Source organism: Ambystoma mexicanum, chromosome 2q (genome assembly GCF_040938575.1).
Source record: "Ambystoma mexicanum isolate Mex_15411 chromosome 2q, UKY_AmexF1_1, whole genome shotgun sequence".
Taxonomy (NCBI): Eukaryota; Metazoa; Chordata; class Amphibia; order Caudata; family Ambystomatidae; genus Ambystoma; species Ambystoma mexicanum.
In genome coordinates, this window is record NC_090924.1 from 1,260,993,671 (window position 1) to 1,261,008,561 (window position 14,891).

The window sequence follows — 14,891 nt, forward strand, 5'->3', positions numbered from 1 at the left end:
ACCTTTGGATTTACATTGCAAATTCATATGGAAAAGTTACTTACCTGTAACCATGGTTCTCCATCATGGGTATCTTCAACATTACATCTTTCAGCCTTGTACATTCAGACAGACCATCCCAATCAAGGCAGGATGAGGTGGTTATCTATGTAGATTGACTGAACCTCGTTGGCATGGGGGAGGGAGAAGCAATCGCTCTGAGACACACATTACCCCAAAGGAAGTTGGGGAAGCCATTAATCCTCTACAGTCCAAGAAGGCTTAAGGACCTTATTGATTGGAAATATAATTCTAAGGTCCCTCTCCAGCCCTTAATCTGTGTGAAAGTGTTCATAACCTTACTGATTGTCTTCATACACAGAAAGCATTGGTATCTTTCAAGTGTGTATTCTCCCTATGTATAGATTTCATATGCTATGAGTGAACCCCAAATGAATTACTGTAAGAGCATATTTGAAGTGTAAGTCTACAAACATAGTACTTTTCGATTATTTTGTTCCTAAGTATTACTGGCTAAGATATATTACTAAAGGAAAAAAGAGGGAGCAAGACATGTGATGTCATCAGTGATGTCATCTTTGATGTCCTGGGTGTTAGTCTTAGCAATGCTCGTAGGTGGCGCGAGTTATGGTTGCTTAGCTTACCATAAGTGGCGAATGTCAAGGGTTTTTCGGTTTTACTTTGAACCATAACGTCCTTTAACAAAGTTTATTTTACTGAATATACATATGGCAGTGAACAAAAACAAAGGGGCTACACATGTGATATCATCAGTGATGTCATCAATGACATTTGTTATTTTATTTATTTTTTTAAATTTGTTTTTTGATCTCTTTGCTCAGTTTTTATTTATGCCTTTAAGCCATGCGTTTTGATGTCAATGTTGGTTGACAATTGCACTATGCACTTTATAGTTGTGCCTATAGTTTACATTTGCTATTTTAGGCGCAAAGATTGTGATGCTCTTAGCAAAGCCTAAACATATTTTGGCAATGTTTATCTTTCATGTCCTGGGTGTTAGTGTTAGCAGTGCACAGTGGTGCGGGCAGGTATGGTTGCTTAGCCTATCATAACTGGCGAATTTCAGGGGGTTTTCGGTTTTACTTTGAACCATAATATCATGTTGGTAATTTTTTTGGGTGAATTTCACAGGTTTTTAGTAGCGCAACTTAACCATAACGTCCCTTCAACAAAGTTTTTTTTTACTGAATTTCACAGGTTTTTAGAAGGGGAACTTAATCATAACATCTCGTTAATAAAGTTTTTTTACTGAATATACACTTGGAGATATGTACTATAATTTCCTTACTTTATATACATGCAACATAGAACATACTGAACCCCCTCGCTAATGATATTTGAAAGGCACGGACTGAGCGCCTGTTTGCGGACGGGCACGGACGAGGTCAACACTACCCAAACAGTCAGGAGGTATCTGAAATTGTACTATTGTGTTATATGAAAAAATGCACAACTTTGAAAAAGAACACATAAAGACATTATAAGTACTAATAAATAAATAAGTAAACCTAAACGTCTGAAACATTAACCATGCATTTAATGACCATGTAGAATGAAATTGATTATACCATAACATAAAACGGTATGCCTCCAACGTAATTAACTCACAGAAACTGTGCAGCCAGGAGCGACAGTAGACGCACACAGTACAACGAAGACAAATTACAACAAAAAAGTAAGTGACCTTCATTTTTCTTATATGTGTGTGTACTTTTTTTGTGTGAGGGGCAGAAAAAATTATATATTTCTGTTGTTTTGACACAGAAATGTGCAGTACTTTGGAGTGGCTGTAGGAGAATTTTCCGCATGGGGAAATGTCAAAGATGGCGATAATAATGGTACACACTACTCTGCATAAGCAGATTAATGGACAGTATTTTATGGGCATTTAACATATATGTATTTGTTTTTAACAGACCAGGTAAAAAAAGAAGAAAGGCAAACAAAGGACACAGAGGAAGACAGGCTGAAAAGGATAGAAGTGAAAATGGACATACTAAATGACAATTTTAACAGTATAAGGCAATTTGTGGAGGAATATTTGAGAGGAAAAAATACGATATCACTGTCCCACCTGTACCTGCCCCCCTTCTCCTAGTGAACCACCCCAAACCTTCAAGAAAATAAACGTTTTGATGAAACATCCATCCCTTCATCCCCTCACAAATCATCCCCTCACAACCAGCCCGTGTTAAACCCTAATTCCCCTATATTCGTTTTAGTATCTGCTTCCCCCTGTATTTCTCTTGATTGATGTGTGTGTGTGTGTGTGTGTGCATTGACCATTTTTTAATGTTAGTTGTAGTGGAAGGGTTTGAGACAAAACATTTAAAAAAAAAAGAAGTTAAAATGTCCGCAGACAGCGCGCCTGTTCGAGCTGGCCGTAAGCAATAGAATATAGATGTTCTAACGGCAATACACCTACCCATACTAATCGCAACCAATATGGAACTGATCTTAGAACGCACCAGCTGCTCAAGTTGTGCGTAAATGAACACAATGGGGCGTCCTAAGGGCATTATACCTCGCCATACTGCTCACAAACAAGATAAAACATATTCTTAGAACACTCCAGGTGTCCGGGATGTCGGTAAATGAACAAAATGGGAGTGTCACTATACCTGTCTGTACCGTCCACAGCCAAGATGGAACTGTCCGTAGAACAGACGCGGTGGCCGGCATGTCCATAGTCAAACAAAATGGAGGTGTCCTAAGGACACTGTACCTGGCCGTACAGTCAGCAGATCATGTACGCACATGCGCAATACACCCATAAGTACTGGGAACATTGCGCCTGTCCGTAACTGCCTGTGTCACTTGTATCGCACTTTTAATTAGTTTCAGGACCTGAACACTGTCCGTAGAACGCCCGCGCACATGCGCACGTCCGTTACTCTGCATTTGCTGTCCAGCGGGCACCCATTTCCCTCGCGGATGTGTTCACGACGTCATCATGTGACCGCACCCACGCTGAGCGTGTGGACTAATTTACGCAGTTTGTCTTCTTCCAACATTTCAAAAGAATTTCTACAAACATGGGAAATTATTTTACAGTATAAAATCACCATTTCACATGTCCCATACAATGGCCCTGCCTTTGAACGTATTGTTTAGAAAGTTTGCAACGCTTTTCAGTGAGCAATATGGTCACAAGCTGCACCCCTCCACCCCTATAAATGGCCACAACCCCGAGCACATCTTCATTGTGCTTCTGGCTATAGCAATTTGAGTTGTTCTGCCTTTGCTGCTGTAGTGAACATTAGCCGACTAATCCTTATGGCATCCATGGCTACTGTTGCTTCATTAGCCTCAGCACCACCCCCAAACCCTCCACCGCCACCACCTCCCGAAGGGCCTGCAGAGGGAAATACGGGTGAGGATGTAGAGTGTGAGGAAGAAGAGAATGAGGTGGAGGAACTCCGCACTACAAGCACTCGCCGTGAGTTGTGGGTGTGGCGGTTGTTTAATGTTTTTGGTAACGTACCAAAAGCACATGCGAACCAGGTCAGGTGTAACCAGTTCAAGTTGCCGCTGAGTCGCGGGAGACCTGGTGCGTACAGCTTTGGTACGACAACCATGAAGCGACACCTAACTTCGTTCCACAGTGCGGACATTCGCAAGGTGGTGCCATGCGAAGAACGTAGTGGATGGAGTTCCTCCACAGCATCCTCCGTGTCCGATCCTCTCACCACAACAGACACTCCTGTGGGAGGGCGCATCCCTCCAGCTGCCTCACAGGCCATTTGCGATGCTGTTGACCCTTACCTTTCGAGGGTCAAAATATTGTGTATGTACTGCGACGCAGTACTCTGCTGGGGGGAGAGTCTTCGAAGTGCTTTTGAAGCTACGGTCACGGAGCACCAGAAGAACTGCCCTTACCTAAGTAAAGCTCACCCTACATCTTTCTCTCTTCACCTGCCCTTTCTTATCCATGTGGTTGGTGTCCATTCCTTACCCTCCTTTGCCCTCCTCTCCTAGTGTGTCGTGTGCTGAAAAGCAATAAACTGGAAAACAACAAAAATGACAAAAAAGGCTCTTTTCAGAGTGCCTTTCTCAGTTTAACAAGTGACCGTTGTAGGCCCCTGCGCATTTTTCAAAAAGTCAGCGGACAGTCGTAGGATGCACAAAAATGGAGGATGCAAGCGGAGCAAAACCAATGCACTTTTCGCTGGGAGTAAGTGGTGGCTCTGAAAAGAGCCTTTCGGTGGTGTTTTGTGTGTTTCAAAAACTGTGGATTCGAAAAAACGGATTGCCAAATAGGTGACTATGAATCCAAAAAAGGTTGCAATGCATTTTGTAGATTGCGAAGAAAAATCTGATTGCCAGCATATGTGAGATGGACTCCATCTCTGCGAAAAATGAAAGTGCTGCGAAACAAAAAGTTTTCATTGTGGAATGAGGACATGCCAACATCTCTTAAAAAAGGCACAAACAGCCTTATTGACATTGCGCCTCGCTTTCTCCATTTGTGGACCAAATGCAGAAGAACGCAGCCATATTTGTCTTTGTGCAATACGGGAAAAAACTATTTGGCAATTTGGAAACATGTCCTTCCTTCATTGCAAATTGCAAAGCAATTCCAGAGACATGGCCTACCTAAACTATTTCCTCCGCAATGAATGATAATTATATGAGGATGAAGCTCTGTCTGTAAAGTAGCACAGAGAGGTACCAAGTCCAGCCACCTCATTCCACGCACGCCATGCCAGTGCACTTCCACATGAGGAAATCCAAGATCTGCAGATAGACCACAACTTTCTGCATGCACCTTCAACCAATGTATCCATGAGTCTGTCAAAAGCCAGATACTTTGTTTTCGAGCACACAAAGCCATGGCTGTCTGGTCTCCTGTCAGGAAAAAGACGTTATCACTAAATTTCTCTGTTCAGAACACACCCACTGAACTTTACTGACCAATCCCTACCTTTGCACATTCTCATTTGCATGCGTCTGCATCCCAGAATCCCTGTTGGTAATACGCGCTACCTGCAAACTACCGTCATGTCCGCGGATACGTAGAGGAGCAGAGCGTGACGACTGTACATTTAAATATTATTCCCCTTTTCCGCTTTAAGGTGGGCTCTGAAAAGAGACGTTTTTTGGGGAAGGTGCCTCATAGACACCTGTTATTTTGTTTTTTTTTAAAAAATATTTGTTCTTCTTACTTTACTCCTACAATCATTACAGAACCTTCTCCAAAGCAAGCCTTACATTCCAAAAGAACATGGCATTTCCCAAAGAAGATAACGCAACACCATCTGCTTCAAAATAAGCCGCATTACTGGGAACAATGTTCTCGTGGCTGCAGAAAAACATACCAGTTTGTAACATGAAAGCATCATTCATCATTAACAGCTACCGCCTGAACAAATACAGTATTTCACCCATCTCTTACTGTCTCAACGTCCCCAAGCACTCTGACACACCAAAACAGTTTTCGAAATAGCATTTTGCCGCTGGTCGCCACCGTGCTGTCAGCAGATCCAAGATGTCGGGCGCATCCAAACAATCTGACGCAGAACACGGCTCACTGCAGCCAATCGGCAGAGACGTCGCATGTCCGCGGTCATGATGCCAGCCCCTTAGCCAATTGGTATCTTGTCCGCGGAGCGAACAGGGAAGTGTGACCGCGGAGCGGGCATAGATATCACAAATTTTTTGAGACCTACTTTTTGGTCGCTTTAAAGAAAACTACTGCACGGATTGTCACCAAATTTACAAAAGCACGCTTTTGGGACCAAGCCCCTGTCGCAAATTTGGTGAAAATCCGTCCAGCGGTGTGGCCTGTAGGCATGCGCAAAGTTTTTCTCCCATTCAGTCTACGGGAAAAAAAGACGTTTTGGGACCCCCCCGTATAACTTTCCCCCCCCGGACCAAACATCACCAAACTTTGCAAAAGAAATCAGAGCGGCCCATATACGTTTTTTGCAAAGTTTGGGGAGGATTCGTCCAGGGGGAGCAAAGTTATAGGCCGGCAAAAAAAAGTGCTCTTCCTATGGAAACAGCAACTTAACCATAACTACACAGCCACTGCCGTGGCTGTGTAATATATATATATGTATTTTACAGGGCCTGCGGTAGCTAGCAGTTAAGTTGCTCAACCCAGAGGAAGAGTCTCCCAAAAGCCAGATAACTTTGGCACAGTTCGACAAAGCCTCACCAGACTTTGCAAAAATAAGTATATGGTCACCTTTGATGATTTCGCAAAGTTTGGTGTGGTTTTATCAAGGGGTGGCAAAGATATAGGGTGGTCCCACAACCTTTAAATCCGAATAGACCTACACTAAAAAATAATGTTGTTCATGCCTATAGCCCACACCACTGAACGGATTTGCACCAATTTGCGCGAGGACCAAAGGTCTTGTCTCGAAAGTGTGCTTTCGCAAATTTGGTGTAAATCTGTTTTCAAATGGCCAGAAAATAGGTTAAAAGAAAATCTGAGATATCTGCGTCCGGTTTGTGGGCTAATTTCCTGATTCGGGTTTGTGGATGCCTCTAGGCCAATCAGGGGCTGGCGTACATTGTTTGGTTTTCGAAAAACGTGAATTACATCAACATTTTTTAAACGGTTGCCATATTGGATCCGCGGACCACAGCCTTTGACGGCGGACAGCGAGGTGGGGAAAACCTATGTAAAATATATTTGGGGTTAGTTTATGCCTTAACGTGTGTCTGGGAAGGGTGGGGGAGTGGAAAAAAGTGAAGATAGAGCTGTTTGTATAGATAGAAAATGGCTGTGTGGTTGCTGCTGAGTTTGCGGTCATTTTTACTGTCTGCATCCGTATCCAGGCCTCGGACACGGACATGCGTCCACAGACATCATTGGGACTGGGAGGTGCTCTGTGTGTTGGTATATTTATACATATTTTATGAAAGTAGTGAGTAATATGAGTAATATATATGTTTCGGAATAAAACAACTTGTACGTTAGTTGTTAATGAAGTGTGTACAGTGGTTATACCATTGCTAAAGTATATAGTTGTGTGTATGGCGAGGTTGTACCATGGCTGAACAGTACAGTTGCGCCTATGGCCAATGTGTAGATTCTCTGGACACTGGCCATGGCCACAGTAATATGTGCATAGTGATTATGTAATGAAGATGAACATTGTACATTGAATAATGTGGTTAGTCGAAGGTATAGACACTTAGTCGCATATGGTGAGAAGGGTATAATTTGTGGTTTTCTGTCTGTAAAGAAAAGAAAATAGTTTGTTTTAGAACATACTTCATGGAATATAATTAGTTACAGCTGTACATGTTTATTTTTCTTGACCCTCATACGTAGTACATTGTATGTACTATGTTTGATACAACATTTGTGTGTGGTAGTCTGCTTTCACATATAGTAATCATTGGGCGATTGGAAAAACCCATACACTTTCTTAGATTGTGCCGAACTGAAGGAGGAATCTGGCCTGTTACAACTGCTCTTCCTTATCTTTTGTAAGTCTGATCCTTTAGACTACCTGATGGTCGTATTTAGGAGAAGTTGAAGGAAATAAACTAAGTCAGGTTGGAAAGGTGTTTGCCACAGATGTGTAATATGGTAGCTACTTAGACTGGGAAGACAGCAATTCCCCAAAGCTGTGTGTAAATGATTTTATTTTTTAAATGTTCTTGTTTTTTTATTGAAAAGGAAAATGTGTAGAAAAAGGGAAATAGTTGAATATGAAGGCTGTTTTAAATATATATTTTTAGCAGCATTTTATTGAAAGTAAAAAGACATGCAAAGGTGTATTAGGAGGCCCACCATTTGTACCTATTTTTACAAGTAAGGAAAAAGCACTTGCAGAACTTTTCTACAATATTAGTAAGTGGAACTCGGCGTGAGCAGGTTGAATATGTTGGCACTACATGTAATCTTGCAGCAGTGTTTGTAAAATAGTGTAGGTTTATATGTAGGGAAATGTACTTCATTTCATGGATGGCTATGTTAAATAGCATATATCTAAATCAACGACAATGTATAGGTGTATGAGGAACAGTAATATTTTTCTAATTCTGTAAAGTTATGAAGTATGCCCTTACCAAACACTCATGGTATAATTAACTTGCACTTGATGTGAGCACGTGGAACACGGTGGCAATATATGGCATCTGATAGCAGTGGTTAAAAATAGAAGATATTGTTATGGAGATGTAAGCACTGTGCACTTTATGAACAGAAAGAGTCCCATCCCTGAGGAAGGGCAGGTGATACTGTTTTGATTTTAAGAAGAGCACCAGGTGTGTGATGGTATATGCATTATGCACTTTGAGTTTTTAAACATTATGCATGTGAAGTTAAGTACTGCTAAGTATGGCTTTAGAATCTAAAATGGATGTATTAAGACAGGCGTCTTTGAAGTGTACCAACAGTGCATGCAATTTCGTACTATGCATATTTTGGGGTTCTTAATCTAAATGCAAAAAATTGGTCCTGTCTAGTTTACAGCACTATGCACTTTATTGTTTGAATTTTTAATGTGGATTATGGTAAAGGAATGATTTGTATTTATCATGAAAAATATGAAAGGTATATGAAAACGCCACAACATATTGTAATGGTATTTCAAAGTGTCCTTGTGAGAAAGCCATGATGTACAGATGAATGTACTATGCACTTTATGAGGTAATTGACCTTACATTAATTTTATTGAAGATGATGTGCATGGTTGGATTAACATGGCACCTGTGCATGGTTGGATTAACATGGCACCTTAAACATTCAATTTAGTTTCTATCCTATCATGCATTATTTTCCTCAATAAATGTGTGGTGTTATTTTAGGTGGACGTTTTAAATGCAATATGCATTGCAATGTGCCATTTGCCAGATATTAATTTTGTCAAGCAATATACCAGTGCTAAAATGGCCGACTTGAAATCAATCTGTATATGCAGAATTAACAACAGCCATGAACACTAATGATGGACTTCCATGATTTTGGTTGTGATCATAGAGATGGTAAAAGAACATGGAGAGACCACAGGATTTTTGTATGTGATCAAGCTACAAGGTTGTACTGAAACAAACTCTCTGAATGCTGACTTTTTATACATCATTATTGGAGTGAGGCAGCGGAATGCATCAGCAGGGTGCTTGAGCACCAGTTCTATGGCATGGGATACATTACTCACCGTAATCATATTTCAGATGCTTGTATCTGCTTATATTCACATGCTGTGCATAGGCCGACATCTAGTGGAAGCTGCAGACTATTACAGTTTGTTTTTCGAAACTTGAAAATGGGCGTCGACACAGGGCGTGCCAGTAATACTATCCCTAGTGTGACGTCCACTGGACCCATGATACCTCACGCGTCTAGGACCCTCAGATTAGATTTTTTATGACATGAGGTAGCATGAGGAGTAGCGTGAGTACAGATTATCCAAGCAGATAGATAGAAAGATAAGACTACAAGCATCCATGCGCCTTCTCTCAGAGGGGAGGAAGGGTGGTTTGCATGTGAATTTAAGCAGATACAAGCATCAGAAATACGATTACAGTGAGTAATGTATCCCTTCTGAGGCTTGTGGAATCTGCTTAGATCACATGCTGTGCATAGATTAGTGAGCATTGTTAGAAGGAGGTGGGATGTGAGAAGGGTCATGAGCAAATAAATGTCTTAGAACAGCTTGTCCCACTTGTGTAGCTGTCTTGGAATGGGTGTCAATGCAAAAGTGCTGAGTAAAAGTGTGAATAGAGCTCCAAGTAGCTGCTTTGCAAATGGTGTCAAGGGGAACATTTGCAATGAAAGCCAGAGTGGCCCCAATGCCTCTTGTCGAGTGGGCTCTTGGTGTGAAAGGCAGAGTTTTTTCAGAAAGGGAGCAACACAGCTGGATACAACTTATAATCCACTTAGAGATGGCACCTTTAGAGACGTGATCTCCCTCTCTGCCTGTAGCTACGGAGACAAACAGTTGGTCTGTTTTCCTTAGCGGTCTGCTTTTGTTTACATAGTATAGGACCGCTCTACGCACATCTAGGGTGTGTAGTTTCACCTCGGCCGAGCTTTGGGGGTCTTGGAAGAAAGCCGGAAGCTCGATGGACTGGTTAACGTGGAATTTAGAAATAAAGAACTTAGGGTGTGTACGTAAAACCAGTTTATCTTTATGAACAGTAAAGAAAGGATCCTGCACTGACAGAGCCTGAATTTCACTGACCCTTCTTATAGATGTAATGGCTACTAAGAAGGCAGTCTTATAAGTCAGGTGTTTGAGACTGCTTTTATGCATGGGCTCGAATGGGGGGCCCATGAGTTTAGATAGCACCACATTAAGGTCCCATCCTGGTGGTGGGTTAGAAATTGGAGGGTGAAGTCTCTTTACTCCTTCCATGAAGGCTTTAACCACTGGTACTTTCCACCACGACACCTTGCTATGGGAGGTGGTGTATGCTGACAGAGCTGCCAGGTGTACCTTCAGTGAATTAAATACCAACCCGGCATCCAGCAGGTGGAGCATGTAGGTGACAATAGTGGAAGGAGAGCAATAAACGGGGTTGATTTCCTTATACTGGCACCAGATAACAAATCTTTTCCATTTGTCAAAGTAGCAGTGCCTCGTGTTTGGCTTCCTAGCTTCTTTTAGGATGTCCATACATCTCTGAGGTAAATTGAGATGTCCAAACTCTGACCTCAGGAGCCATGCTGCCAGGTTCATTGAGTTGGGTTTAGGATGCACTTTCTGCCCTTGGTGCTGGGACAGTAGGTTGTACCAGCACTGGAGTTTTATGGGTTCACACACCGCTAAGCTGCGTAAGTGTGGGAACCACGGTTGCCTCGCCCACATGGGAGCAACTAGGACGAGCGTCATCGATTCCCGGTGCATCTTGCTGACCACCTTCCTGATGAGAGGAGTTGGTGGAAAAGCATACGCAAACATCCCTGACCAGTTCATCCACAGGGCGTTCCCCTGGGAGTCTGGTTGGGGGAACCTGGATGCGAATCCTGGGCACTGTCTGTTTTCACTTGTGGCGAAGAGATCTATAGTGGGGAAACCCCACTGAGAGAAGAGATCTTCTACGATTTCTCTGTGTAGATACCATTTGTGTTCCTCTGGGAGGGGATCTCTGCTCAAAGAATTGAGATCTCCGGGAACAGGTTAAGTTGACAGGTTGATGTTCCGTCTGGGTGCCCATATCCACATTTTCTGGGCAAGCTTGGACAGATTTGGCGAACAAGTCCCTCCCTGCTTGTTCAGGTAAAACATTGCTGTTGTGCTGTCTGTTACGATCTGCACTGACAGGTTCAACAGGTAGGGCTTGAACGCTTGAAGCGCTCTGAATACTACCAGAAGCTCTAGCAGATTGATATGATTCTTGGCCACTGAGTGAGACCAGGGACCCTGAGTTGTGTGGTTGTGAAGGTGTGCTCCCCACCCTGACAGGGATGCGTCTGTTGTGACTACAGCCTGTACCTCGGGATTGTAAAAGGGTTTCCCCTTTGACAGGGTTTCTCTTGTCCACCAGTGAAGACTTCGTACAAGTGTTGGCGAAACGACCACTAGATCGTCCCACTGACCACTTGCCTGAGACCACTGTTTCGCCAAGCATTCTTGCGTGGGACGCATGCGCAGGCACGCGTGGGGGACCAGGTAAATACATGACGCCATCATGCCCAGCAAACGCATCGCTTTGCGCACCGTTATCTGGCTACCAGCCTGATATAGCGGAGTTTGCAGAAGTATATTCCGAACTCTTTCCTCTGATGGAAAGGCCAACCCCTCTTGTGTGTTTAGGACAGCTCCTAGGAACTGTTTGGAGGTGCTTGGCACCAGACTTGACTTTTTCTCGTTTATGGAGAAACCCAATTGGAAGAGGAGGTCGAATGTTTGATCTGCAAATTACTGGGGTCTCCCCTGTGATGAGCCAGTCGTCCAGGTAAGGGTACACTGGAATTGCCTCCCTGCGTAGGTGTGCCACCGCCAGTACCTTGGTGAATACCCTTGGAGCCGAGGCTATACCGAAGGGCAGTACCTTGAACGGGTAGTGCTGACTGTCCACCTTGAAGCGCAAAAATCTTCTGTGGGCTGGGAATATGGAAATATGAAAATAGGCATCTTTCATATCCAGTGTTGCCATGTAATCCCCCTTTTTTAGGAAGGGGGTTACCTCTTGGAGTAGTCATGCAAAATGTTTGGGCTTGACATACTTGTTTGCAGGCCGTAAATCCAATACTGGGCGCATTGTCAAATCTTTTTTTGGCACAAGGAAGTAAGTTGAATAAATGCCCTTGTTTACCTGGTGTCCCGGGACGAGTTCTATTGCGTCCTTTGCTAGAAGATTGGCGATCTCTGGAGGATCTTCTGGTGGTCTAAGGAATGTACTTTTTGACGTGGAGGGTGGTTTCGGGGACTCTCTAACTGTTCGGACGCTCTAACAGTTCTATGCAGTATCCTGCGGACACTGTGGACAGCACCCATCTGTCTGATGTGATCCCTTCCCAAGCTTGGGTGAAGTTGGAAATGCTTCCCCCTACTGGGGATGCGTGAGAAGGGACCCTGAACGGAATGTCACTGTTTTGCGAGAGGCGTGCCGCCGCCTCTATTGGGGCTGCCTCTACCCTTACCATGTCCCCTTTTTTTTACCCCTGCCATAACTTTGGGTAGACTGCTGGTTGTTGTTATTCCATGGTGTACCCTGCCCCTGGGAATAGTTGGAGCCTCTTTGTGAATTTTGGCCGCGTGGGCGATGAAAATTGCCATTCCCTCTTTGATTAGGGGGTTTGTTGGTTAACTGGCCCAGGGATTTGAGAGTCTCGTACTCATCTTTGGCATTTTTTAATGCGTCCTCTACCGCCTTGCCAAACAGTAGATCAGGCTCTACCGGTTTGTCTATTAAGGATGCGTGTGTCTCGGGTTTAAACCCAGATTGTCTTAACCAAGCATGCCTTTTGATAACAGTGCTCTCTGCTATCAGTCTGCCGGCGTTATCCGCGGCATCAAAGGTTGCCTTAAGGATGCAACCGGACACGGCTCTTCCCTCCAACGCAACCTGTGCCAACTGGCTTTTTAAAGGTTCCGGGGCGGAGTCGATGAGTGCCGCAACTTCTTCCCACTGATGGCAGTTGTAACTCGCCAGCAGGGTGGTGGAGTTGACAATCCTTGCTTGGTAGGCGGAAGTGGAGGCTACCTTCCTTCCCAACCCATAGATCTTTTTGCTCTCCTTGTCCGGGAGAGCTTCAGACAATAATGAGGGCATTCCCGCCCTCTTTTGGGTATTAGTCACTACCAGGAAGTCCGGTTTCAGATGCCCCCTTATGTACAGCGGGTCTGACTGGGCTGCCCTGAACAGTTTTTCAATCCTGGGGTTTACTGCCCTGGTGAGATTGGGATTGAGAAGGGAAGGGTCTATTCTCCTTTGTATAGACTTGAGAATAGGGATGGCCTGGGCAACGGGTCTCTTTTCTCCCACTAGTTCCTCGGCAAAGTCCGTCTCCTCCTGTGCTCCCCGAGTATCTATGCGGAAGTGTTCTGCCGCTTGAGACAAAACCTCATTTAAGAGAGGTTGGTTGTCGACAGGAGAGTCGGTAACGGGAGGTTCTTTGCCTACTGGAGAGTCTACTCTGTAGGCTTCTGGGTCATCTTCGTCCTCCTCTTGGTCCTCGTCATCCCCATAGTAATCCATCCCAGTTTGGTCGTCCAACGTGGCCAATTCTGGATCCTCGTGTAATGGATCCTCAGCATACTGAGAGTATGGCTGTACGTAGAAAGGGTCAGAAGGCCGACTTTGCGTTGGCGCCTCAACTCAAGGTTTCTTACCAGAGGGCTGCGGGTCCCTAAACCCTGAGGGGGTAGCCCCGTCAGGGGTATAGGAGAGGAAGTGCTCTGGATTCTTGGCATAGAAGTCTGCTAGGGATGACATTCTAGACATAACTCTGTCTATATCCTCACTTGACCATTCTTTGGAGCTGGGTATTACCCTTTCCTGGGAGGGTTTCCCTGCCATATCCTGACTAGATCTATGGGCTTGTGCAGGGGTCTTGGAAATCTTTAAAGAAGACTGTGACCTGTCCTTAGGTTTCTGTTGTGCAGAAGAAGGCTGAGAATGTATCTTCTGCTGCTTTCCCCCCTGCACGTGAGTTGAAGAGTGCTTTCCTGGTGTTTTCACCTTTTCGGAGCTTTTCGATGTCTGGCATCTACATTCGGAGGTAGTGTTCTTTTCCCTAGAGTGTGGAGGTCGGGACACAGGAGCAGCCGTCACACGGTCTGCTGACGCCGACTCCAGGAGTGCGGCCTGGGGATGGTGGTCGGCTTTGTCTTCTGACGATCGAACCTCCGCTACTTTAGTGAGCGAAGCACTCTTGGCAACAGTGGATGGTTGCCTGGTGTCATGCGGCGATCGTGACCGTGAACGCCCAGAGAACACCGATTCGGTGGGCCATTCTCTGTGTGCCTCTTTCCGGGAACTCGACGCGCGTGTCGAGTCTCGGTTGGACTTCGAGTGTTTAGTGGAAGTGGTGTGGGTAGCGCTCGTGTCGCCGGGGGTGTTCCCCATAGCTGTCCTGCCGGACAACCTTACAAGGTCGGGGCCAGCGCTTGGCTGTCTCTCGATGCCACGTTGCCCTCGCTGTCCGATAGCACGGCGTCGCTGCCATCACCGAAGGCGCCCTCCGCTTCCATGGCCTTTCATTGCCTGGCGTGGTGGGCCCAACGTTTGATCGAACGGTCCTTTAGAGTTTTCGGCTTAAACCGACTACACGCTCTGCAGTTCGCCTCGGGGTGATCCCTCGGAAAGCAGAGGTTACAGGTGGCGTGTCTGTCAACCCAAGGGTCCTTGCGGTATATATATATAAAAAAGAGTGTAGAGTATGTACCACCCCCCACTCTCCCTACTTCCAGAGGCCTTCCAAGGTCCGGGCCGAGGCCAGAGGCCTTCCGAGGCCC

At 44.8% G+C, this 14,891-nt stretch overlaps 1 protein-coding gene across 2 annotated transcripts in view; it reads right to left on the minus strand.

Annotated features, from left to right (window-relative positions):
* The window catches only part of HDAC8 (histone deacetylase 8), a 1,597,648-nt gene that overhangs the window by 978,167 nt on the left and 604,590 nt on the right, over positions 1–14,891 (minus strand). The gene's annotated exons all lie outside the window — the stretch shown is intronic.